This window comes from Balaenoptera acutorostrata, chromosome 9, assembly GCF_949987535.1.
Source record: "Balaenoptera acutorostrata chromosome 9, mBalAcu1.1, whole genome shotgun sequence".
NCBI classification, from domain to species: Eukaryota; Metazoa; Chordata; class Mammalia; order Artiodactyla; family Balaenopteridae; genus Balaenoptera; species Balaenoptera acutorostrata.
This window is the reverse complement of record NC_080072.1, coordinates 88,145,132-88,168,358: the sequence shown is the minus strand read 5'-3', so window position 1 is coordinate 88,168,358 and position 23,227 is coordinate 88,145,132. Positions and strand designations below refer to the sequence as shown.

General features: G+C 44.6%; 1 long non-coding RNA gene across 8 annotated transcripts in view; it reads left to right on the top strand.

Annotated features, from left to right (window-relative positions):
• The window catches only part of LOC103011743 (uncharacterized), a 74,943-nt gene that overhangs the window by 41,045 nt on the left and 10,671 nt on the right, over positions 1-23,227 (top strand). For 2 of the 8 annotated variants that reach the window (XR_009009344.1, XR_009009339.1), the window contains 7 exons: positions 4,162-4,409; positions 6,707-6,747; positions 6,950-7,004; positions 8,041-8,137; positions 9,073-9,146; positions 12,680-12,775; positions 14,290-17,100. This is a non-coding gene — a long non-coding RNA (uncharacterized LOC103011743). Of the gene's footprint in view, positions 1-4,161; positions 4,410-6,706; positions 6,748-6,949; positions 7,005-7,943; positions 8,138-9,072; positions 9,147-10,251; positions 10,607-12,679; positions 12,776-14,289; positions 17,101-23,227 lie in introns of those variants that run through there. The other 6 variants (XR_009009341.1, XR_009009342.1, XR_009009346.1 and 3 more) reach the window with 6 other exon arrangements.

Sequence of the window (23,227 nt, the reverse complement as noted above, 5' to 3'; positions counted from 1 at the left end):
GGCTCTTAGTTCCATCCGATGAGTTATTCTTCATTTCTATACAAAGTCTTCCATGTTTTCAACTAAGTAGGCTCTCAGATTGCTTGGTGCCCAAAAAATTTTAGAGATTCAAAGGCTTCTTTTCATTTTGTACCATCTCTTTCAATTTAAAATGCTACAATTCTTTAAAAATTCTGTGGGCTTCTTGTATATTAACAAAACACATTTCATCAGTTAAACTCCACACCCACAAATCTCTTTGAGATGAGCCCTTATTTTTTTACCTTGGGATGTCTCTGAGGTTGCTATGAGACAACATCCTTAAGAGACTTAGATTTTTTGAACAGAGAAGATCTTCAAGGAATGCCCTTAAGATACTTAGGAGTCCATTTATCTATTTGAAAGTCTGTGACATATCAGTTTTGATCTATCTAAGGTCCTAGGAAAGAGTTTTCTGGTCACAGCTTTGGCTTCATATTTACCCTGAGATGTATCCATTTTAGCACCCTGGATTTGATCTTCACCTTGAGGACATTTTTGTTTTTGAGGATTTTCTGCTGTAAGAGAATGGAGATGATAACTAATTTTATTTTCAAATCCAACAAGTCCTGGATCCTTTTTATTTCCCTTAAATTTTCTTTAACACTGTGTGGCTACTTTTATATGGCTAAAATAACTCAGTTAGCACTTTGGTATTTTGCTTGGAAATCTCATTGACCACACCCACTGGTTCATTAGGTTTATTTTTGTTTTCCATGTCATTGCAAAAATGATTGCTTTGCAAAAAAAACAATGTTGCTAAAGTTTCTACCACTCCATAACAAGGGTCATCTTTTTCCCAGTCCTGTCCTTTTTCTCAAAAGCTCCTTAAGGCTGCTTCCTATTTATTGAGCAAAACAATTACAGGCCTACTCAGGTTCAAGGGAAAGAGAGAGGGGAGGTCTTGAAAGGAATAAGGCCAGGTCACGTTATAGAAGAGCAAATGAGATAGAGGTACTCCCGCAGCCACCTTTGGAAAATACAGTCTGCCACATCATCTATAACAATTTCAGTGCTTGTGGGCAGGTGGGGTTTATCACCAGATACAAAAAGCCCACAAGGAGACTCTATCACAGGATAAAACTAGTGACGTCTACTCCAAATTGGGTGCAAAAATTGCATGATTGGGTTGTCCTTCCTGAATCTTCTAAGAATGATGCTTATTGTAAGATAGGATTGCTATGGTAAAGGCAGAGGAGAAATACTGAAAGGAAATGGTAAAATGTAGAAAACATCATGAGGTCACAAAGTTGCTAAGATAACATCAACTAGAACAGCCTTAGCTTTTCTCTTTATTACTCTATACCTCAAAGGGTCCACAGCCATTAAATAAAGGGTCCTGCATTAGTAAAACAGTTCAGTGGAGATCTTTTATCACCCCATGTTTGTCACCTACTACACTTTCATATTTCAGTGCTTACTTTATTAGTATTTAATGAACATCAACATTGTGCCATTTACTGTACTTGGTACTAGGGCTATGAAAAATATGGTTCTTGACCTAAATTAGCTCAGAGTGATAACCAAAGAGAAAGCTGTTAACAAATAATTTAAACATGCCTGGGTAATTTCTAGGGAAGACTTTTTAAAAAGCAGCTAAGGGAAGGTAGAAAGGTCAAGAAAGATTTGATTGTAGGATAGGTGGCTAGAGTATTGTTGATAATTGAGTTAATTCATGAAAAATAAAAGTTAATTTCCAGGTAGAAAGGTAGACTATGTAAACAGAATTCTTGGCAGAAGAAATAACAAGTGCAAAAGTACAGAGTCATGAAAGGGCTTAGCTGGTTTAAAAAAGGATGAGGAATTTAGTAGGATTGGACCATAGGAGTCCTAATGCAAAGTGAGAGGTGAGGCTGCAGAAGGTTGGAGCTAGATTGCAGTGAACCATGTACACTACCTCATGGAATTTGGTGTTTATTTTATAGTGATTGAGAGGCCAGCAAAGGTCCTTAACTAGAAAGTGATCAGGAACATGACACTGATGGCAGTATGAGAGTAAAGGAAAAGACTAGATAGCAGAAAGAATGCTTAGGAAGTTGTTGCAATAATTCAGGGGAGAGAAAAGCCAAACCCTATTCTAAGACAGTGACAGTGGGGTTTCAGGGAAGGGATCAGGTTCAGAATCTTATTCTGAAGCATTTGGAGACTGATTGAATGTGAGGAGCAAAATCATCAAGGCTTCTAGCTTGGGAAACTCAGCAAACAGTGATAACACTGACTGAAACCAAGAATACGGTGAAGGAAATAAATCTGTAGGAGGATAGGGTAGAAGGATAGAATTCAATTGTGCCTGTTAGGTGTGTGCTGCCTTTGGAATATTCAAAAAGAGATGTTCAAGACATAATTGGAAATATGGGTCTGGTTGAAACTGAAGGGGAAGTTGAGATCATGGGAGTTCTCAAGTTTTAAGTTATGCAAGTTTGGGGACTTGAGATTTGTTATTGTGCTGAAATTGAGTATGACAACTATTGACAAGCCTCTGCTCAGTTTTAAACCCTTTCATCATTTCAGAAGATTCAACATGTCTCCTTAGAGAACATTTATAGAGGTCTTGGGGACCAGCTGGTAATATGGATCAATAAATGATTGGTGGGTTGAATTGGGGTTAAAGTCCAGTCCGCTGGTGATATGTCCCTGACTGAACCACTGATGTATTATTTAATAAATGTACCCCATTCACTTCCTAAGAGAAGAAACAGCCCATGCAGGAGATACATACACTTTAAGGATGAGTAAGAGAGTCCAGTAATGAAAGGAGAAAATAATTTATCAGAAACCTCTAGCTAATAATAATAACAACCGCTGACTACAAAACATAGCTGTGAGTTTACTGGCAGCCAAGGAAAGGAGGAAAACATGATGGGTTTATTATTATTACTTGAGTTCCTCCTTGAATTAAATGCTAAGGAAGCAGATTACTCCATTTATCAGGATGGACAGTCTGCTTCCCTAGTATTTAATTCAAGGAGAAACTCAAGGAATAATAATATGAAGAACATCTTCAAAACCCACCTTGTAAAAGACCAAATATCATTCTTCATATTGTTCTCTGGTTGAAACTAAGCTCATAATATTAGATCCTATTTTTGTGAAGGCATTTCCATTCAATATGGTATTATTTACTCCTTGCAAATCCACTCTTTTGCCTCTTCTACAGAAAGGCCAAGCAACTGACAGAGAAGGGGAAGTTTATTTAGCTCCAGGGACAGTAGTCCATGGAGAATAGCACAGATTAGTGGATAAGAATAAAATTCCAGGAAAAGCAGAGAAAAAGCATTTTCAGACTGTGTTTAAGTGGAGGCTGAGAAGAAGTGATTTCTGAGACAACAGCCCTTCCCCAGCTCAGGAAACAAGGTTGATGATGCCAAGCATTAGCTGTGGCTTGGGTCTTATGACTCTGCAGGAAAAGAAGGAAAAGCTGTGAGAGGATGAATTGCTTTATATAGAATCTAGGAAAGGGAGTTTCCAGGGCGACTTTGTCAGTCAAAAGTGCCTGTAGGCCACGTGTTCTGACGAGTAGGGAAGCTACAGCTCGACAACATAGATGTGTGTCAGCCCCTCCTGGATTTTCATCTGGTTTCTTGATCTTCCCCCAAGGTGGAGGAGGCCTGGTTACAGAGTACAAGTGTCGATACGTCACATCTCCTGTACCAAATTCAATTGGTTGGTTATAGCTGACTCAACACCATGTTGAGAAGGTTTCTGAGGCCCCACCTTGGCCCAAAAGGAAAAGGTATCATTATTGAATAGCAATGGCTGTCATAGAGTTGGGATCAGAGTAATTAGTAGAATCGAATCCTATACTAAATATTAAGGTAAAAAATCAATGTTCATATATTCATGGGCATAAATACAATTAATCAATATAATTAATATTAACATATTTACCATCTTTGATGTTGGTACAATAGCAACAATTGCACATGGGCTTTCCAGTTAGTACTTTTCATGGACTTAAGTGTGTCCCTCCTCTCCCAAACTCCTATGTTGAAGCCCAAATCTCCACTGTGACTGCATTTGGAGATAGTGCCTTTAAAGAGATAAATAAACTTAAATAAGATCATAAGGAAAATCCGAATCTGATAGGACCGTCCTCATAACATGAGGAAGTGACACCAGCACTCGCTCACTCTCTCCACCCAGAGAAAAAGCCCTGTGAGGACACCGTGAGAAGGTGGTGGTCTGCAAGCCAGGAAGGGGAGCCTCATTGGAAACCAGCCCTGGCAATTCGATCTTGCTTGAACTTGTGGCCTCCAGAACCATGAGAAATAGATTCCTATTGTTTAAGCCACCCTGTGTATGGCATTCTGTTATGGCAGCCCAAGGAGACAATGTGGTACTGAATCAAGCATCCAGGGACAGTTTACCTTGCCAGAAAAGGGCGCAGAAAGGTAAGAGTTGTAACTAACCCTAGAATCCTCCCCTTTCCAACTCCACCCATACCTTTTGAGCTAGAAGAAAAAATTGGGTTGCCTGAGGTTGCTACTAATTTGCCTACTGTCTGTAATCCTAGTGTGTATCTTGAAGGAGCCACCTGTTGCCTCCAGCATATATGTTTCTGGGTGAAAAGATTTATAATACAGGTTAAAATGTGTGGACTCTGGCAGGCTTTTACACACTCAGACTTTTTCAGTCTCCAGAGAGATAAGGTAAATGAGTGAAACCAAACGTGTGTGGCAACAAGACTTGGTGGGGATTTTGGTGACCTGGAAAGTCAAAGTGTGTGTGTGTGTGAGAGAGAGAGAGAGAGACAGAGAGATGGGGTGGAGGAGACCCTGCACATACATCTGTGGCTAAATTCAGCCAGTTGGCAATCAATTTGCGATGTCTGAATGCATGATCAGGGGCTGATATGGCCCTTGGACAACTTTTTCCAGTGTGTCAGCCGCATATATTGTAGAGAGATGCAGGTGAGCATTGCAGCTGCAAATGCTTGCAGAGGTCAGTGAAGAAGAGCCCCACAAACCTGAACTACCAAATGGAGAGGAGGCAAAGGGGATGTTTAGCTGTGAGCATTAGGGTGTCAAACCACCATGTTCTCTGGGGAGGTCAAGCCAGCTCTGAAATGAAGCAGAAGGCTCCTACAGTGTTCACAGGCAGAACCAGCATTGTTCCAAAGAAACCACTTTGGATTTGTTCATAAGCTTGACCAGGTTTTCAACAAAAATTTCAAGCGTTCTAACCATCTAATGGAAGAATGAGATGCTGTTGACTTGGATATTTTGAGTTCCTGCTTTTACTTTAATTTTATTTATTTTTTAATTGATGTACATTTGATTTACAATGCTGTGCCAATCTCTGCTGTACAGCAAAGTGACTCAGTTATACACATATAGACATTCTTTTTTAATATTTTTTCCATTATGGTTTATCCCAGGATATTGAATATAGTTCCCTGTGCTATACAGTAGGACCTTGTTGCCTGCTTTTACTTCAATATTCCTGCTGAACAGACTTAGTTCTGGCCAGGACCTGGTCTGCCCAGGCCCACCAGGATGAGCTGGCTAGAGAAGGGCTCTGTAAGTAATGAAATGCATTGCCCTGTTGAATGGAGATACTCACTCACATCCATCTGGATGCTGAATAGCCTCTGCCGAATATGACTTGGATTTAGCACAGCTGATATTGAGCTGCTCTTCCTGAGAGAAATTGGCCGCCTGGTTCATGGCCATGCCTCTAATGTCAGGAAAACTGTGTCATCAGTGCCTTAAAAGCTACTTGTCTCCCGTCTGGCAGCCAGCATCCTGAGTACCTAAGAGCTGAATTACACTTAGTAGGTGTTGGTTACCAAACAGGAAACCAGGTCCCAGCCCAGCTTAGGTCACCTCAGGTTAACATTTGCTCAGTTAGAGCCCCCTTCCTACCCAGAGTCACTTAACTTAGCACTGTGGCCTTTGGGGAGGTGACACCCATCTCATTTTCCTATGTGAACCAGGAAGGGAAAGTGTCAGCTGTGAGGGAAAAATACCCATTAAATGTGTACAAGCTGCCAGATTGAATCATGAAGACAAATGTGTTTCTGAACTTGGCATTATTTTAAAGGCTGAGGTTCGGAATTGCATCAGATGAAAGTTTGTTTAATTCTCAATTAAGAATTGTTGTTATGCAGTGGCAGTGGCATGGGGACTTTTATGAGCTGTGCTATTGATTGAAATGATTCCTTCATTGGGTGTTGATTGAGTGATCTTTTGATTCCCTCCCTATTAACATGCTAATGGTTAGGGGTACAGACCCTCACAAAGGCTCCCGTTGGATGGATGTCTCTGACCTTGCACTGTTCTCCCCAGAGGCCGGAGGTGGCAGGGGTGGGGTAGAGGGGTGTCTGGGCCTCATCAATGGCCTCATTAGCATATTGTAGCTCCACTCCCAAGGGTGACAAATTTAAAGAACATGGAACAAAATTAGGAAATTAGGAAGATATTTTAAAGGTTTTAAATGGTGGGCAGGTTCTGAGAATGTCTGGATCTCCATGTCAAGGGCGTCTAAGTCAGCCCCGGGAGCAGCTGGAGCCCAAAGGCCAGGCCTCTCTGTGCACCGAATTTACATAAGCTTTGAAGATATTTTTAGCTTCCTTCTCTCACTCCTCTTAATATTCTCCTGATTCTCTGTCTCACAAAGGGGGAAGGCTGCAAACTTAGGATACTGAGCTTTTGGTCTTCAGAAGTTCTGATGTTATTTTCTTTTTCAGATCTTCTGGGGCTAAGCAGAAGCAGACACTGATGCAGAAGTGTAAGCTGGCTGTACTTAGAGCCCTTCTGTGTGGGCACCAGGGAGGGTGGGGGTCGCTCCTTTGTGGGGTGACGTCTGTTCACTTGGGATTTTTCATTTTAAAATGAGATTAGCTGAGATGATATACATTCAAGTGCCTGGCATAGTACTGACAAATGTAATGTTTCCTTTTCTTCTCTCTCTCCTCCCCCATTTGAAATAGTCTAACTGGGACTCTGAATCAAGGTTATGGTAAAGACCTCAGGGATCTTGGGAAGGTAAGCATCCATTAATATTCATCATTTTTTCATTCAACAAGCATTGATTGAGATACACCAACATGCCAACCATTGAGTTAGGTAGAATCCAAAATGATAAAAAAAAAAAAAAAGACCGAGATGCTCTTGGTAGTCTAGGAGTCTAAGCTCATGTGCACATATGTGCATGCATGCATGTGCATGTGTGTGTGCACGTGCATGCATAAGGGGACATGGGGGCCTCGTGCAAGCTGTCACCTCATGAAGGAAACAAGTAAGTTCATCGTGTTCCTTCATATCTCCTGTCCACGTAGATCAAAAGAGAACCAGAGACACCCAGGGCTAAGAAAGCCCTTCTCTGCCATAGCAGCCTGGGGACTTGGTTCTGATCCTGTTCTGAGCAGCTGTGTGATCTTGGGCAAATCACTGTACTCCATGAGCTTCAGCCAGTGGTAGAATGCAGTAGCCTGGCAGCAGGAGATAAGCAGGCGAGGGCATACCCTGTATAAATGTATTCTCAATGTTCATTTTGTGGATTGAATCAAACAAGGTGATGGGCAGAATTCTGCCCTGGGCTGTGAGCTGTGGGCACTGGATGAGATGATCTCAAGGTTCCTACAGCTCCAGCACTCAAGAATTCAAGGACACTAAGCCTCCTGCCACTCTGCCCTGTGCTGTTCCCCGTAGGGTTAGTCTGCCATAGCCAATAATTACATGTGTAAAATAATGACATAAACCTTTGAAAGAGAGGGTTTTTATTCCTATGACAGTGAGTCACAGGTTCTTTGAGATTGTATTTGGTGAAGCATCAAGTTATAAAGTTTGGATGAACCACTGATAGAATCCACCCTGGATCTAATATCAGAAGGTCCAGAGCATCCAGTGACCTGGTTTTCTCATCTCTGTACAGTTGGGTCATGGACTCTCATCCCTGCTGATTTTTCTTCCTACATCCATTAGATCATTGGACATGCTTTGTTCCTTAATGAGGGAGACAGATATGGGCGCTAAACTCCAGGAGATGCTCCATTCCTTACCTGCATCAACTCTCTCCAAGGCTATCCTTAGGTCCTCATCTGCCTTGAATTTGGGAAGTCAAGACTTCCAGAAACCTTCAGGCAGGAGTCTGCCCCAGGAGGCTGGCCTCATGGCAGGTACTGTTATCCTAATTTCTGACAACAGTGTGATAGGAGGGTCAGGTCTTGGAGATCAAAAAGATTTCCTCGGGAAGACATGGCCCTATTCTAAATTTTGTGGGTCAGGAAATATAATCCAGATAAAACAACCTTTGAGGGTGCCCAGTAGAGAGGCCCAGTGGGAGCTGACTGTCTAATTTGCTTGCCTGGCTGTGCATTCACATGAGGTCTGCTAGTAGCGGTGCCTTTTTCTAATTTGCACAAGGGAAACTTATGGGATTGTCCCCTCTCACCCGCTCTCAGTAAGTGAGAATAGAAATGGATTCTTGATAGAGGGTCCACAGACGCCCCCCACTCCAAATCCCACATTCTACACCTTTTCACTAATTGTCCCAAACTGGGCAGGGGATAGGAAAAAGTTGGGGGGTGGCAATAAAGCAGTGTGGATGATAAGGTGGCAGAGGGCAAGGTTTAAGTCTCGGCCGCCTGTAGAGCTCTCACAACCTCAGATCCAAGAGAGGGCTATAATAGATACAGACACACTAATACATACCGAGGTGCACACACAGAGATATACACACATGCTGATAGACACACATCCACACCCTCAGGATGCACCCAGACACACTCTCTGTGGTAGACATGGGGATGCATCATCACACAGATCTTCCATTGGTAACAAAGGATTTATTTCCCAGCTGCTGGGGGTGCTGCCAGAAGACAGCCTTCAGCCATCAGCCCTTTGTGCATGGCCTCGCCAAGGTCACATTTCCTTCCAAGAGCGGCTTGAGTCCAATGACTGAGTGGGGGTTGGGGGGTGGCTAAGAAACACCCGGCCTCCTTGGTCCCACTCTCGGGTAATGCATGTAAAGGTGGTCCATAACCCTGATTCTTTATGCTTTCATGGATTGGCCTTGTTTTCTAAATGTCTTCATTCTTTTATTCTTCTCTAGCTACTCTCCATTCTTCCCCATCAGCCTTCTGACACCACCACATCCCCAAGGCCTGGCACAGCACCAGGCATGTGGTAAGTGCACAATAGTTCTGTGCTGAATGCTTGAATGAAGGCAGAAACTGGATGACTGAGCCAGGAGGGGATCCGGAGGAGATGCTTATACTAGATGCGAGGTTAGAGTAGGTCACCTCAAGGGTCTCTTCCAACCCAGACTATAAGCCAGTGATTCTGAGAATTGATGGGCACTGTTTCCCATCATGGGAGGATGATGTCCTCTCCATAAACCTCCACTCACTTCCTTATGTCTCCTCCCTGCTCCCTCGCCCCTTCCCACTCTTCCCTTCTCCCTGACCCTCAATCCGCATTTCCTGGGAGTCCATGTCTTGTCGATGGCTCCTCTCCCACTTATCTCGACTCCATCCCAGTCTTTCTGTTCCCACCTCCCTGGTTTAGCTCCTCCATAACAGTCCTTGAAGGGATCTGGGCGTCCAGACTGCCCCTCCCGTCCATTCCCCGCACTGCAGCTGAACCTTCTCCATCTCCTGCCCAAACCCTCCTCCTCCCCTGATGTTGCACACACAGTCCTTCAAGATCTTTCCAGCTTCCACTTCCCAACACACCACTTGCACCCTACATGTCCAGTTCCCCGTCTACACCGTGATCTTCTGCATCCCCACCCCTTTTCATTTCTGTTCTCTGTGCCCAAAGGGCTCTCTCACAACTTCCTTTCCCACATGGTTACTCCTACTCACCTTCAAGATTCTGATCAGTCTGGTGTCTCCCAAGCCCCAAGTCCGACTTAGATGCTCCACTTCTGTGCTTTCCAACGCTCACTGCCTCCTTCTGTTAAACCACTCTACACTGCTGTATTGTGACAGTTGGTTCTCATTGCCATATCCCCTGCAGGGACAGTGTCTAATTTCTCTATGGGTCCTAAGCACCTGACACAGCATCTGGCATACAGTAGAATCTCAATAAATGTGGAACAAATGAATGAATGACTATATGGAGATATGAATGAATGGTTATAAGAATGCTTCTCCCCCATTACCCTCTTTTGAGAGTCCTCGGTGTGGGACAGGTCCTCATCAGTTGGATGGGGGCCTGCACATACTGTGGGAGGGCAGCAGGTGGGCATGGGAAACCCTTTGCTACCCTGGATTTCTTTCATCCATAGGAAACCAAGAATACTTAAGAGAATCTCACTTCCCTTGACTTCTTTCTATCCCTGACATCTGAACAGTGACCCCAGGTTCCACTTCCACCACTGGTTTCTTCTCTTGGGCTGGAGTTGTGGAGCAGGGGCATCCAGGCACTAACCCTTTGGAATGCCCACATTCTTCTTCTCTCTTGCCCTCCCTTGCCCACTCCCCTCTCCTCTCTCTCTGGACCAGTTGCTGAGTGCTCAGCCTCTGGCTTGCATGACAAGAATGCTGTCATCTGAGTCACTCCAATTTCTGCCTGATGACTGTGGATCATTTCAAACATCCTCTGATCAATTTGTAGTGTCCAGCAGGGAGCACATCACTGAATCATTAAACAATGTATCTCTTAACTGGGCTTTGTGTGGAAGGTCAATTGTGCTTTCACTCCAGAAGCCACAGAACTTCCAGGATGCCCAGGAAGGACAGTCTCTACCAGGGACACACAGACATGCACTCCCAGAAGACACCAGATGACCGAGGACCCCCTGCCTGGCTCAGAGGGATTGACAGACCCTCAAGACCACTGCCTGGTCCCAACCTCCCTCAGGTTCCCATTCAAGAATCTAGGTTAAATACAAGTAGAAATTCAACATATGCTATTAGTTGTATTTCTACTTATATTTAACCTAGATTCTTCATGCTGCAATGGCTCTTGTCTTCCTATTTTCTTACAGGACAGGGCCTAACCTAGACAAAATCGTGTACTAGAAATTTACACTCAAGATTCCACCATTTCCATTCTTTCTGAGGCACACTATGTGACCTGATGTTACCCAGGGACCATTTGTTTTTGGAAGAATTAATTCATTCCCATGTATTACTGATCTAATACCCACCAATCACCCCCAGCAACTATTTTATCTGAAGAAAGAAGCAGAGGGTTAAAACATGCTTAACTCAAAGGCTTGTATCCTAAATGGTGGAACTGTAGACACTGACATGCCCAAGAGAATTTGGAGCAAAGAAGACTTGTATCAGTATCAGCTCTACCTGGTCTTAGAGTCAAGGTCTTGGAATGTTAGAGTGGGAAGAGAAGGTTGAGATTATCTAGTCCCTCACCTTCTTGCTGCAAATGAAGAAACTGAAGCCCAAAGAGACACTCACTTGGTCACGGGCTGGGTCAGCATTAAAACTCAGTCTTCCATTTCCTACTCCAGCGTTCTCTCTATTATAATAATTGTTTACCTTTCTTGAGCACATACTACATGCAAAGCATCATCATGAGCTCTTTACAAGTATGTATTAACTTATTTAATCTTGACAGTCCTGTGAGGAAGGTGCTATAATTATTCCCATTTTACTGAAGAGGCAACTGAGGTGCAGAGAGGTTAAGTGAATCTCCCAAGGACACAAACTAGGATGTGGCAGGGCTTCTGCTCTTACCCCCTACACTTGACTCACACAGCCCCCTCACTGTGTTTCAGGGACTCCTTTGAAGCCCTGTTGTGACATCGATTTTCCACCACTTTCCATTCTTTCTCCGGCATCTGTGCTTTCTCACGACAAAAAATGCATCCCACATTCCCCGCTCCACCCCTACATTAAAGGCTAGAAGACCTCATAGAAAACCCATGTTCCAGGCAAGAGGTGCCACTGTTCCCTGACAGACCTGCCTGCCTGCACCCCTCTCATGTGGTTGGTTGTCACCAGGGCTGTTATTAAAGCCAGAAATAGGCTCCTGAGCGCTTTCGTCCTCCTCCAAACTTCTCGCCCAGGAAGTTCCCACATGTCTGTGGTATCACAGCACTCCCCCTCCTCCTCCTATGACGTCACCCACACACCCCAGCACCCTCCCCCCAAGCCAAGTTCCCACCTGCCCAGGCAGGAGACACAGACTATATCACATCCCAAGAAAATGTTTAATCGTGAGATGCATGAGAAATAAAATCTTTCTCTGGTTGGGGTCTATATTTTCCCATCTGCCTCTGCCCCTCCCAAGGGGACAATCCATTCTGGCTACACATGTCAGCATAGCATCTCCCCAGGATGAGGTGAGGCCTACACATGCTACTCTTTCTCATCCCATTGCCACCTCCTCTTCATCATGGAACCAGCCAAGATCCTTCCACTCTGAAAACTCCCACACCCACATGGCATCTCCACTCAGCTGTGTGTTTATCTGGGTGTAAGACTTTGTGTTTGTGTGTGTGCGGCCAGGGTGGGGACCTGTGGGGGACATAGAGTTGGTCCATCTGTGGGAACTGGTTTAAAATAGACTAAGTTCTCAGGCCCAGGATGGACGCTCACACCAGGTCCAGATAGGTCCACTGCCTTTATCCCCACCTCCAGAGCAGGGAGGGTCTGGGTGTGGTTTAGGCATCAAGAATGGGAAATGAATGGCCAAGAGTCTAGGGCTGTATTCTATTAAAACATGCATATTGGCTTGATTATGTCTTTCAGAAGTGGAATCCAGAGCAGCAGATAGGACTTTTCCTTTTTACCATGCACACTTGCTGTATTCATCAAGTGTCACTTTGGTGCTCGGCACTGTGCTAGGTATGGAGCATATACATCAAGGAAAATGGGTCACAAAATTTAATCACATTACAACTCACAAGTGAGGGGAAATGAGCTCTGTTATGTGTAACTAATCTGGTCTTTTTTCCCAGAAAGAGTGGGGAAGGGTGGGAAAAAGTAACCAAAGGTCCAATCTGGTTTAGAGCTTGAATTCATCCAATAGTGCAATAGTTCTTTTAGGAAAGTGCATGTCTCCTGAACAAAAGATGCTCAGTCTCTTGTACTGCTCCTTTTTCTCCCCTAAGATTGAAGAAGGAAGGGGAGGGCTTTATGCAACCCCATGGTGGAGGGAAGTTTCAGAGTTCTCCAGTTCCTTTGGTCTCCAGAGCCATGTCCCTTCCCTCATGGCTGATCGTTGTCCTACTGGTGTTGTAAGCCAAGCTTGCGCTTGAGTAATTTATGACCTAGTCTCTCTGGATTTGGCCAGAGCCCATGTTTCCCTGCCTCCCCTGGTACACTGGCTGTACCTAAGTTCTGTTGGGACTAAGGACTCCCCGAGGTCAAATTGTATCTCCCAATGTTGGGTGTCTACCCACAGCCTTCTCTCATGTCTGTGGTGACCTGCTGTAGAAAACTCCTCAGAGGACCCTTGGCTACTTCTAAGTCTTGTCTTCGCCTTACAGGAACCAAGGGTGGTCAGGGAAAGCCCAACCTTCAGGCTTCCTTCTGCCCACTCGTGCTGTGGTCTGCTCTATCCTGCAAGGCTGCTTTTATGACTTTCTTATTCAATGTCATTAAATGCTTACAAGGGCAGGGATAGTGCTTATTTTTCTTTTTATCAGCAGAATCTATTTCAGCACTGGGCATACAGTTAGAGTTCAATACATGTTTACTGAATGAATGAAATATGTTCAGCAGGGCTGCACATTATTAGGGCCACATAGCATCCTTTGGAGGAAATTAGCATCTCAGAGGGAGATGACAGATGTTTCCAGAAAAACTAAAAGAGGAGCTGACTATAAAAGTAGTTAAATTTTGTTGAAAAATTACTATGGGTCAGGTACTGTGTCAAGAGCATTGCAAACACATTTCCTCAATTAACTCCCCAGCAAATCTTTGAGGTAAGTGGTCAAGATCATTATCAGCATCATTTTATAGATAAGGAAACAGGCCTAGAGACATTAAGGAACTTGCCCAAAATCACACAGCTGGAAGTTGCAGACCTTGGACTTGAAACCCATGTCTGAAGCATGAGCTCTCTCCTTTCAGCCTAGAAGCTTCATGGGAGCCTCCATAGAGGTGGGCCTCCTAGGACTTCAGGAACTAGCAAAACTGTGAAAAACCCCAAGAGGAAAGAAATTCTGATTTAATGGAGCCCAAGAGTCAGCAGGAACCCAAGTCCCAATTTAAAAAGTAAAGAAGAGACAAATGTAAATCCAAGGAGGAACTTCTGTAAAAACCCAATGCCCTAAGGAAGGTCAAATAATTATTATGTTCTAGCAGCTTCTATCCTAGGAGATGGACCAAACTTACATGCCGCTGTCTCTTTTCAGTGCAGCAGCCTGGGAACTCAGGATAATGGATCCTCGAACATGCATAATGCAGGATGGAAAAGCATCTTTCTCCTCTGGGGCTGGCAATGTAATTTCATACTAAATTTACTGCGGTTTATGTAATTCTTTTCATTCACACCAGAAGGAGTTTCTTTGCTGCTTCCCTTTTCAGAAACTTGGAGACCATATATCTTTGCAAAGTAGATTTTTAAAAATAAAACAGAGAAGAAAAACCAGAGAAGCCCTTAAGTTTCCGGCCTTCTGCCTGGACCAGCTTATTATGCTTCTTCCTTTCCAGAATTGATATGGTAAATGTTAATGCAGTAGCACTGGCTCTGAAAAGCCTAGGTCTTCCAAGAAAGCAACATTCAAGGAGGAATTCTGCAGCTTCCTCTCCTCTGGGGAGTTGGAGGAGCCAGAGGTTGGGGAAAAGACAGAGACAGAATTGCCCCATCAGTGACTTTCAGGAGAATGTGAACAGGTGACACAGATCTTATGTCCATGAGTCCCTACTCTTTTTCCACTGTCTGTCTCCTGAGCCATCTCTGATTCCTTCAAAGGCCTTTGCTGGCAGTGTCCAAAGTGTCCAAGCTCCTATGTCTCCTGGAAGAATCTACCTCTTTCTGCTCCTCAATGAAGGAAGGACAGAGCCAGGAGATGGAGCAGAAGAGGGGCAGGCCAAGCTCACCAGAGGGCATATGTCCTGGATACTGGGATCCTAGCCAGTCTGGACGTTGGTCCTTTCAAAATCCTCACCACCACATTTCTAATACTGGGAATATCGATCTTGAGCTGAACTTAGAATAAAATCCTCCCTCAAATTGCACAAAGCCCTGTAAGCAGCTTCCTCCAGCCCTTTTTCCAACCCCATCAGATGCCATCGCCTATCACACCTGGGCACAGTGATGTCGTTTCTGCTTCTTTAACACACCAGGCTCTTTCCTGCCTTCGTGGAAGCCATCCCCTTTACTTGGAAGTCTGTGTTGTATACATCAGCTGGCTCCTCAAGCTTTGCATGGGAACCTAATTGTCTTCTCGTCAGAGAGGTCTCCCCGACCACCCTTTCTACAGCAGATCTCCCCCACCTCCCATTCCCTCACATGTTAAATTTCCTTCATAGTATTTTGCACAAGTCATGATCTCCTTTATGTGCAATTTGTCTACTGTCTGAGTCCTCCACTGCAATGTTCTCCAAGGGTGGAGACCACATCTTTCTTGTCCCTGCTCAATCTCCAGTGCTTAACACAGGGCTCAGACTCAACAAATATTTATCAAACGGATAACTGAATTCCAGCTGTCTATGGTGCACACAGACTGCGAACTCTTGAGGACAGGGGTTTCTTTCCTCTCTGCAGCCCCAGCACATGGTGCAGAGAAGACTCTGGCACTATTTATGAATAAATGAAATTGTCCCCCTCATTCTGTATTAGAGCCGTTCTACTCCTAACTCCCGTAGAGGAGTCCATCTGATCAACCAGAGACCAGGAAGGCAGAGGAGGCCAGGCATGCTGCAGGCCACATGCCAGTGTCCAATTATCAGGTGACATCATCTCCAGATGAGTTGGAAAGAAAATGATTATCGTAAACAGTCACAGCCCATTGACTATTTCTCTGGCATTTATAATCACTGTTAGACAGCTGCGCCTGGTCCCTTTCCCACGCCTGCTCTAGAGAGCTGAGGTTTGCTGTTGGGTTTTGGTGAGGGTGTTTTTCCTGGCTCATTGCTGGAAAAGGCTTTGGAGAGCTTCTAGTATCTAGCCCAACCTCTCACCCTTCTCAGTCCCTCCACCCCTCCAAGGTCAAGGAACACACCATTTCAAGAGGCAGGGCCTCCTGTCCTGCACAGCTCTGGGCTTTGTGATTTCTTGCCCAGGTGGAAGCCAAAAAGTCCTTCCTGTGACTTCATCTGTTGGTCTAGACTCTCCCACCTGGGACCACATTCTAAGGATGGCCCCATAGACATATAAGATGATACTGGGTCTTTCTGTGGCCCCAGCGATTATTCTACCCCAGTGACACTTCCTGTTCCTTTGTCACTGCTGTTCATTTCTTCTTTCCTGTGGGCCCCAGGCCTCTCCAAGGGGGCCTCTGTTCACACTGGCTGGCATGCTCTTGCCCCAAACCCAATCAGTAGGAAGTGGGAACCCAGTATCTCAAATTCCCTCTGTTGTGTTTAAGGTACCTTCCCTACCCCTAGGGTTGCAGAAGGAAGGAGGAGTTATTTTGCTTCCTTGATCAGGGGTGATCAAGAAACCAAAAATGATGAAGTTTCAGAATCCTACTATCTTTTTACACATCATGGTCCCGAACCTGTAACTGCCCTTCTTGCTAAGATGGTAACTGGGCACCTCATTGAGGAACGACTTTTACTATCTTGAGGGTGGGATTTGTAACAGTCCCCTTTCTTCTAACTCTTCCCTCTTAGGCCCCTCACTCTGGAAGATGTTGCTATTAGGTGTGCCTTAGTCTCAGGTGGGCAGTTTGCTTCTTCAAGTGGCTTTAAATTGGGGAGCAGCCAACCCTTGCCTTTATCTCTAAGGAATAGCACAGCTGTGGGGATTTCCTTATAGTCCCGACCCTCCTCTTAGGAGAGGTTAGCAGCCCTTGTCCCCAAATCATTCTCATGTGCCATGGTCTCAAGTCCCTTCTCCTGCCTGACAGTTTCCCTCTGGTCATTCTTTAGCCCATCAGTGTCAGGAATAATAATAATGGATTGTTGTTATGAGATTAAGCCAGTGATATAAGAATACCCAAATCCTGCCTTCAAACAATCTGTATCTCCATATGTTGGCTTGTTTGCTTGTTTCTTTCTTTTTTAAATAAAGTACTTTCTTTTTTTTAAAAAAATTGAGATATAATAGATTTCTGCATTATTTAGCTCAGGTTGTCATAATGAAAAATACCATAGATTGGGTGGCTTAAATAACAGACATTTATTTCTCACAGTTCTGGAGGCTGGGAAGTCCAAGATCAAGATGCCAGCCAATTCGGTTCCTGGTGAAGGCCCTCTTCCTAGCTTGCAGATGGCCACTTTTTTGCTACATCTTTACATGGTGGCAGGTGGTGGGGGAGGGGGGGGTGGGGGTTGGAGGGAGAGAGGTCTTCTTATAAGATCTTTTCATATAAGGCACTAATCCCATCGTGAGGACCCCACCCTCACGACCTCATCTGAATCTCATCATCCCAAAGGTTCTATCTCCAAATACCATCACATTTGGTGTGGGGGTGGTTAGGGCTTCAACATATGAATTTGAGGAGGACACAATTCCATCCATAGCATTTTCCAGAAGAAAATATATGCATAAATGAAGCAAAGAAAAGAGTTATTATCAGTTAGGAGCATATCCCCAAACCCCAGAGCAGAGCTCAACAAAGCTGGGCCCGTATAAGAGAAAATTCCTTTTGCTAGGCCTAGGTCTGAGTCAGCCTAGAGCCAGAATTGGTACAGCCCCAAAGTCTGCCTGGTTCTGTGCCTTCTCAGTGGCCACACTTGAGTCTCAGATCTTAGCCTCCAATGGGAGAAATGGCAGATCCAACCCCACCCACAGCACCAGGAGAAAAGGAGCAAAGAGCAAGAGAGACTGTTTGCTCTGATTTAAGAGTAGAATGGTCTGGGTCTCCTGGCCCAGGTCTTCTCAGGCTGGTCAGTGGTCCTGGCCCTAAAACAGTCCCATGAGAAGAGGGGGAGGAAGAGAGTCAGAGGGAGAGATGCTGGGGGCAGGCCTTGGTCAAGAGTCAAAATCAAAAGGGGAGAGACCACACTCATATGCCTGGATATGTTAATTTTTTTGAAAGTTTCACCCTTTTAAAACATGACTCAATTAGGTACCCTTGAGTCTGACCAATCCAAATTGGGGGTGGGGGCATTTGGGGCAAGCACTCAGTGATTTAGTGCTCTCCCTGGAAGCCCAAACTCTGTACCCATTTAAAAGAGAGTCACCCAGAATGGCATACAGGCTTTATATTTGGTCATTTTTACTTCCCTTAACCTAAAGTTAAGGCACAGTAAACATGTATTTATGCAACTGGAGGTTGCTTGAGATCTTTTAGCAGCTGCATCTCACTGTTGGATTATTCCAAGTTTTTGTATGTTCCACCAAACCCCCAATAGTTTCCCCATGAACTGCTTTCAAGTCAACTCTTCCCCACCCTAAAATCGTATAGATGGTCATTCGCACCTACATTTGGGAGTTTACATTTATTTCTGCTAAAGGTTTTCATGTTGATTTTGGCCCATCATTGAAACCCATCAAACTTATTCTGAATTGTAATTTGCTGAACAGCATATGAACTATTTCTGCTTCTCCACTTCACTGGGATTTTCACTGCAGTGTCTCAAGAGTTGCTGTTCAAACTAAAAATGTCCTACTTAGCATTCATCCAACTGTCTCCCTCACTTCTTCCAAAACAGAGCTCAAAGCTAAAGGCTCTCAAGAAGGCTTCCAAGATTAAAAGGGGGCAGAAATGAAGCTCTTTCCTTTTCGGATAAGGGGAAACTCCACAGAGCTCCTGCTCTGAGTGGCCTGGGGCTACGCATGGATTTCAAAGGGGGAAGGTCCATTCTTAGAAATGAAGAGGACAGACTGTCAAACTGCATAATGTTGAATGTGCTGTTTCCGGGAAGAGAGAGGCCTGTGCCTTCAGGTGAGAGGTGTCCCTGTGACCCCAAAGACATACTGGTCCCCTGCCTCCATGCCAGCCTGCTTGAGCCAGTAACCTCTTCCAGAAAGAGAAAGAAATTATCCAAAAAACCATCTCTGTGAGCTCCCAACCCCCAGCCCACAATCAGAAGGAGCAGCTTAAACCAAAGAACAACTGGAATGTTCTGGTTTAAGAAAGGCAATACAGTTTGGAGGTCAGGTGCTCAGAGTTCTGGGTTCGAATACTGGCTCTGCCCCTCATGCATGGTTTAGCCCTGGGCAAATGCTTCTGCTTTATAACCTTCAAAGTTTCCTCATCTGTAAAATGAGATACTTTATGGTTTCTACCCCTGGAGGATAAAGTGAAATAATAACTATAAATCACCCCATTTAGGGCCTATCCCATGGGAGGCGCTCAATAAGTGATCACACTCGTCACTGTTTAGGTCGCTCTTTTCTTGGCTCATCTTTGATTAGAAACATGTGGGAAGTCTCAGTTATTGGCACCGATTTCTCACTTGCAAGCATGCTGGCCACAGTGTATATTTAAAACAGAAGTTTTATTAAAAGCACAAAAGATCAATAAGCATTATGTTCTGAAACCAGAGAATCAGTGATGTTCACTGAACTGCCTCTCACTGTCTCTGAGCCAGTGCTTGTGAGTCTGCCTCTGTTTCAGTTTTCTATTGCTGCATAAAAAGCTGGACAACCTTAGTGGCTTAAACTGCAAGGATTTACTATTTCCCTATGATTCTGAAGGTTGGCCAGGCTCCGCTGGGAAGTTCTCCTCCACACGGTATTGGCAGGGGTCACCGGTGCAGCTGGCTTTGCTGGGAGCTGGGATGGGCTAGAACTTCCCTGGTAGCTCCACTCACACCTGGTACTTCAACTGGGGTGGCTGGAACAGCATGGCCTGGCTGGACGATTCTTGCTCTCCATATGACCTCTCTTCATGTAGTAGTTTAGTGTGACTTTCATTACGTGTAGGCTGGACCCCAGTAGGGTGAAAACAGAAGACTCTAGGCCTCTTAAGGCCTAGAATTGGAAGTCATGCAGCATCACTTCTGATACATTCTGTTGGTCAAAACAAGTCACAGGGTGAACCTAGATTAAGGGAAGAGGACATAGGCCCTACTTCTTGATGGGAAGAGCAGCACACAGGTACAAAGATGGGAAGGATTATTGGTGGACATTTTTGCAAACAATCTACCACACCCTCTTGCTCCAGTATCTATCCCAGCCTCTTTAAATGGAGCTGTAAGCAAGTGCTACCTGGCGGAACCCAGGTGCTAGCCAGGCCCTGGCTGCCTCCATTCTCCCAGTCTCACTGGCTCTTCCTTCTGTTCGTGTTCTTTTGTCCTCTCAGCACCATGTGCCTCTTCATCGTGACTCCCCATGCTCACTTGGGCTGAGAGAATGGTGGTCATTCCTTCCAAGCGTATTATCCCAAATTGGTACTTTTGCAACATATTTTTAAAGGAAATACGTTGACTCGACAGTTCTTAAGACCATGATGGAATGACATTAGAGACAGTAAGGAAAATATGGGCACATCAAGAAGGTCCTAAAAGGCACCTATTCTATGTATTTTTGACCTTCTCTCATGGAAGGATCTACAAAGCTCCAGTAAGAGGGTGCTAGGCTAAGGCCCCTCATCTCCTTCTTGAGACCCAGCCTCTGTTTCCTGTCCCTGGGCAGGCAGAATCTCAGACAAGAAGGAAAACAACGTGCCTCCTCAGAGCCCCAGGACCAGTCAAGAGTCCAGGGCACCATCTCCAGCATGTAGAGAAGCTGGAGCTTCGTGCCTCCATTTAAATGGACTTGCTTCCACTTCTCCACAGAAGTAAGCTATGCTTTTCTCCATAAGCTGCTTCCTATTTATTTCCTAATGAAAAGATGGCTCAATAATCCCCTGGTTCTGAGTGAGATGATGATGGTGATGATAATAATAATAGTAGGACTTCCCTGGTGGTCCAGGGGTTAAGACTGCACACTTCCACTGCAGGGGATGTGGGTTTGTTCCCTGGTGGGAGGACTAAGATCCTACATGTGGCGTGGCACGGCCAAAAAAGAAAAGAAAAAGAAACTCACGGAAATAATAATAAAATAACTATTATTAGTTACTATCAATAAGATATCATTTTAATAAAGATAAGTATAATAATAGTAATTCTTATGATGATAACAAACCAGTAATAAAACAATAGCATTTACTGAGTACTTTTTATGCGTCAGGCTTTGTGTCAAGTGCTTTCTATGCAATGTCGTTTAAAACTCACACATTCTTAGGAATTTGCCAAAGTGACACAGCTCACGGCCAGGCAGCAGCCAAGCTTGGCTTTAAACCCAGATCAGAATAACCTTAAAGGCAGTATCTTCTCCACCAGACTCAGCTGGGGGATTCATTTCATCCAGAAGTCCCCTCACCAGTGCCAAATGCCACTCCCATGCCAGATAAAACTGAGCCCTCAGCGGCTGCTAGAGTCACACACCCAGGAGTCTGTCTAGTCCCAAAGACAGCATGGTGCGAGGGTCTGGACCCAGGTTCTAATTAAACAGAGCACAGCTTCCCTGGGAGAATGTTTGGAGAGAGGAACACAGAGAAAGGAGAGAGGGACAACTGACAGCAAGCAGGCAGAATATTCTGGAGACAGGGTGTCTAAGTCAGGGTTCTTCAGAGAGACAGAACCAGTGGGACATTTATAAAAGGAGTTTTATTATGAGGAATTGGCTCCTGTGATTATGGAGGCCGAGAAGTCCCATGATTTGCAGGCTGCAAGCTGGAGTTCCAGGAAAGTATAATTCAGTCTGAGCCCAAAGGCCCGAGAACCAGGGCAGCTGATAGAGTAAACCCCAGTCCAAGGGCTGGAAACGATGGCATAAGTTGTCCCAGCTCAATAGGGAGATGGGAAAAAGGGGCAAATTCTTCCTTCTTCTGTCTTTTGTTCTATCAGGATGAGATGATGCCCATCCGTACTAGGGAGGGCAATCTGCTTGAGTCCACTGATTCAGACGCTAATCTCGTCCAGAAACATCCTCGCAGACACACCCAGTAACAATGTTTAATCTGGGAACACTGTGGCCAGTCAAGTTGACACGTGAAATTAACCACCACACATGGGGACTTTGGGCAAACTTTGCAGGCACAGATGCCCCTTAGGGATCCCTCTGGCTCCCCCTGCAATGGAAGGAGGAGTCATTATGTTCCCAGTGTCTACACAAGGGCTTCAGGCACCTCCTTCTTCAGCTTTCCTGGAGCTCCCAGTTGCTCTGCCCTCAGGAAACTCCCTTGGCTGGAACGCTGGGTCTGGGCTGTACGGAGGCCACCATGTTCATGAGCTTCATCTACCACCAGATCTTCCCAAACCATGAACACGTTCTCTGCAACTCTGACTCTGGTTTCTCAGGCAGCGGCTCTCAAAATAAAGTTTTGTGTTTAGCCCATCATCGGCCCAGTCACACTGAAATAAAGCAGACCCGGCTAGTTTTACATCTCATTTACATGACAAGTTACACTTTTGCCTGAGTGGACCCTGACACAAAATTTTTATGTTATATTCCTTTTGTTCTTTGGGACACCACCCAGTCTAAACAGCAAAAACAAATGGATTATCGTCTACCCAGAAGGCAATCTCCCTGGGGTCCCTTGGGTCCGTGTCACCAATCCCATCTCTTTTTTCTTTCCTTTCTAGGTATTGTTGAATGTAACACACACATAGGAAGTGACTTAAAACAAAAATGTACAGCTTAATTATCACAAAGCAAAAATCCACAAAACCATCACCCAAATAAAAATGGAACAATGTCCCAGAAGCCACCTCGGTTCTCCTCCAGATCACCTCCCTCTTGTCTCCCCAGAGATGACCACTAGCCAGATTTTTGTGGTAATCACTCACTTGCATTTAAAAATTTTTATCACCCAATCAGGCAGCTCTTAATACTATATAGTTTTTAGAGTAAAAAAATGAAGTCATACTGTATACATTTTGTGTCAGGCTTGTTTTGATCAACATTATGTTTCGGAGATTTGTACATATTGTGGCTGGAGTGCATTTATTTTCATTGCTGTATCAATTTCCCTTGTATGAAAATACCACCAATAGTTGTTTCTGGTTTGGGGCTACTGCAAACAAAACTGTTATAACCGTTGTTGACCACATCTCTTGATGTCCTTGTGGAATTGCTGGGTCATAGAGTATATGTATGCTTAGTTTTAGTAGATATGCCAAACTGTTCTACCTAGGGATTATAACAATTTTCATTCCCACCAGTACTGTACGAGGATTCCCTTGCTCTAC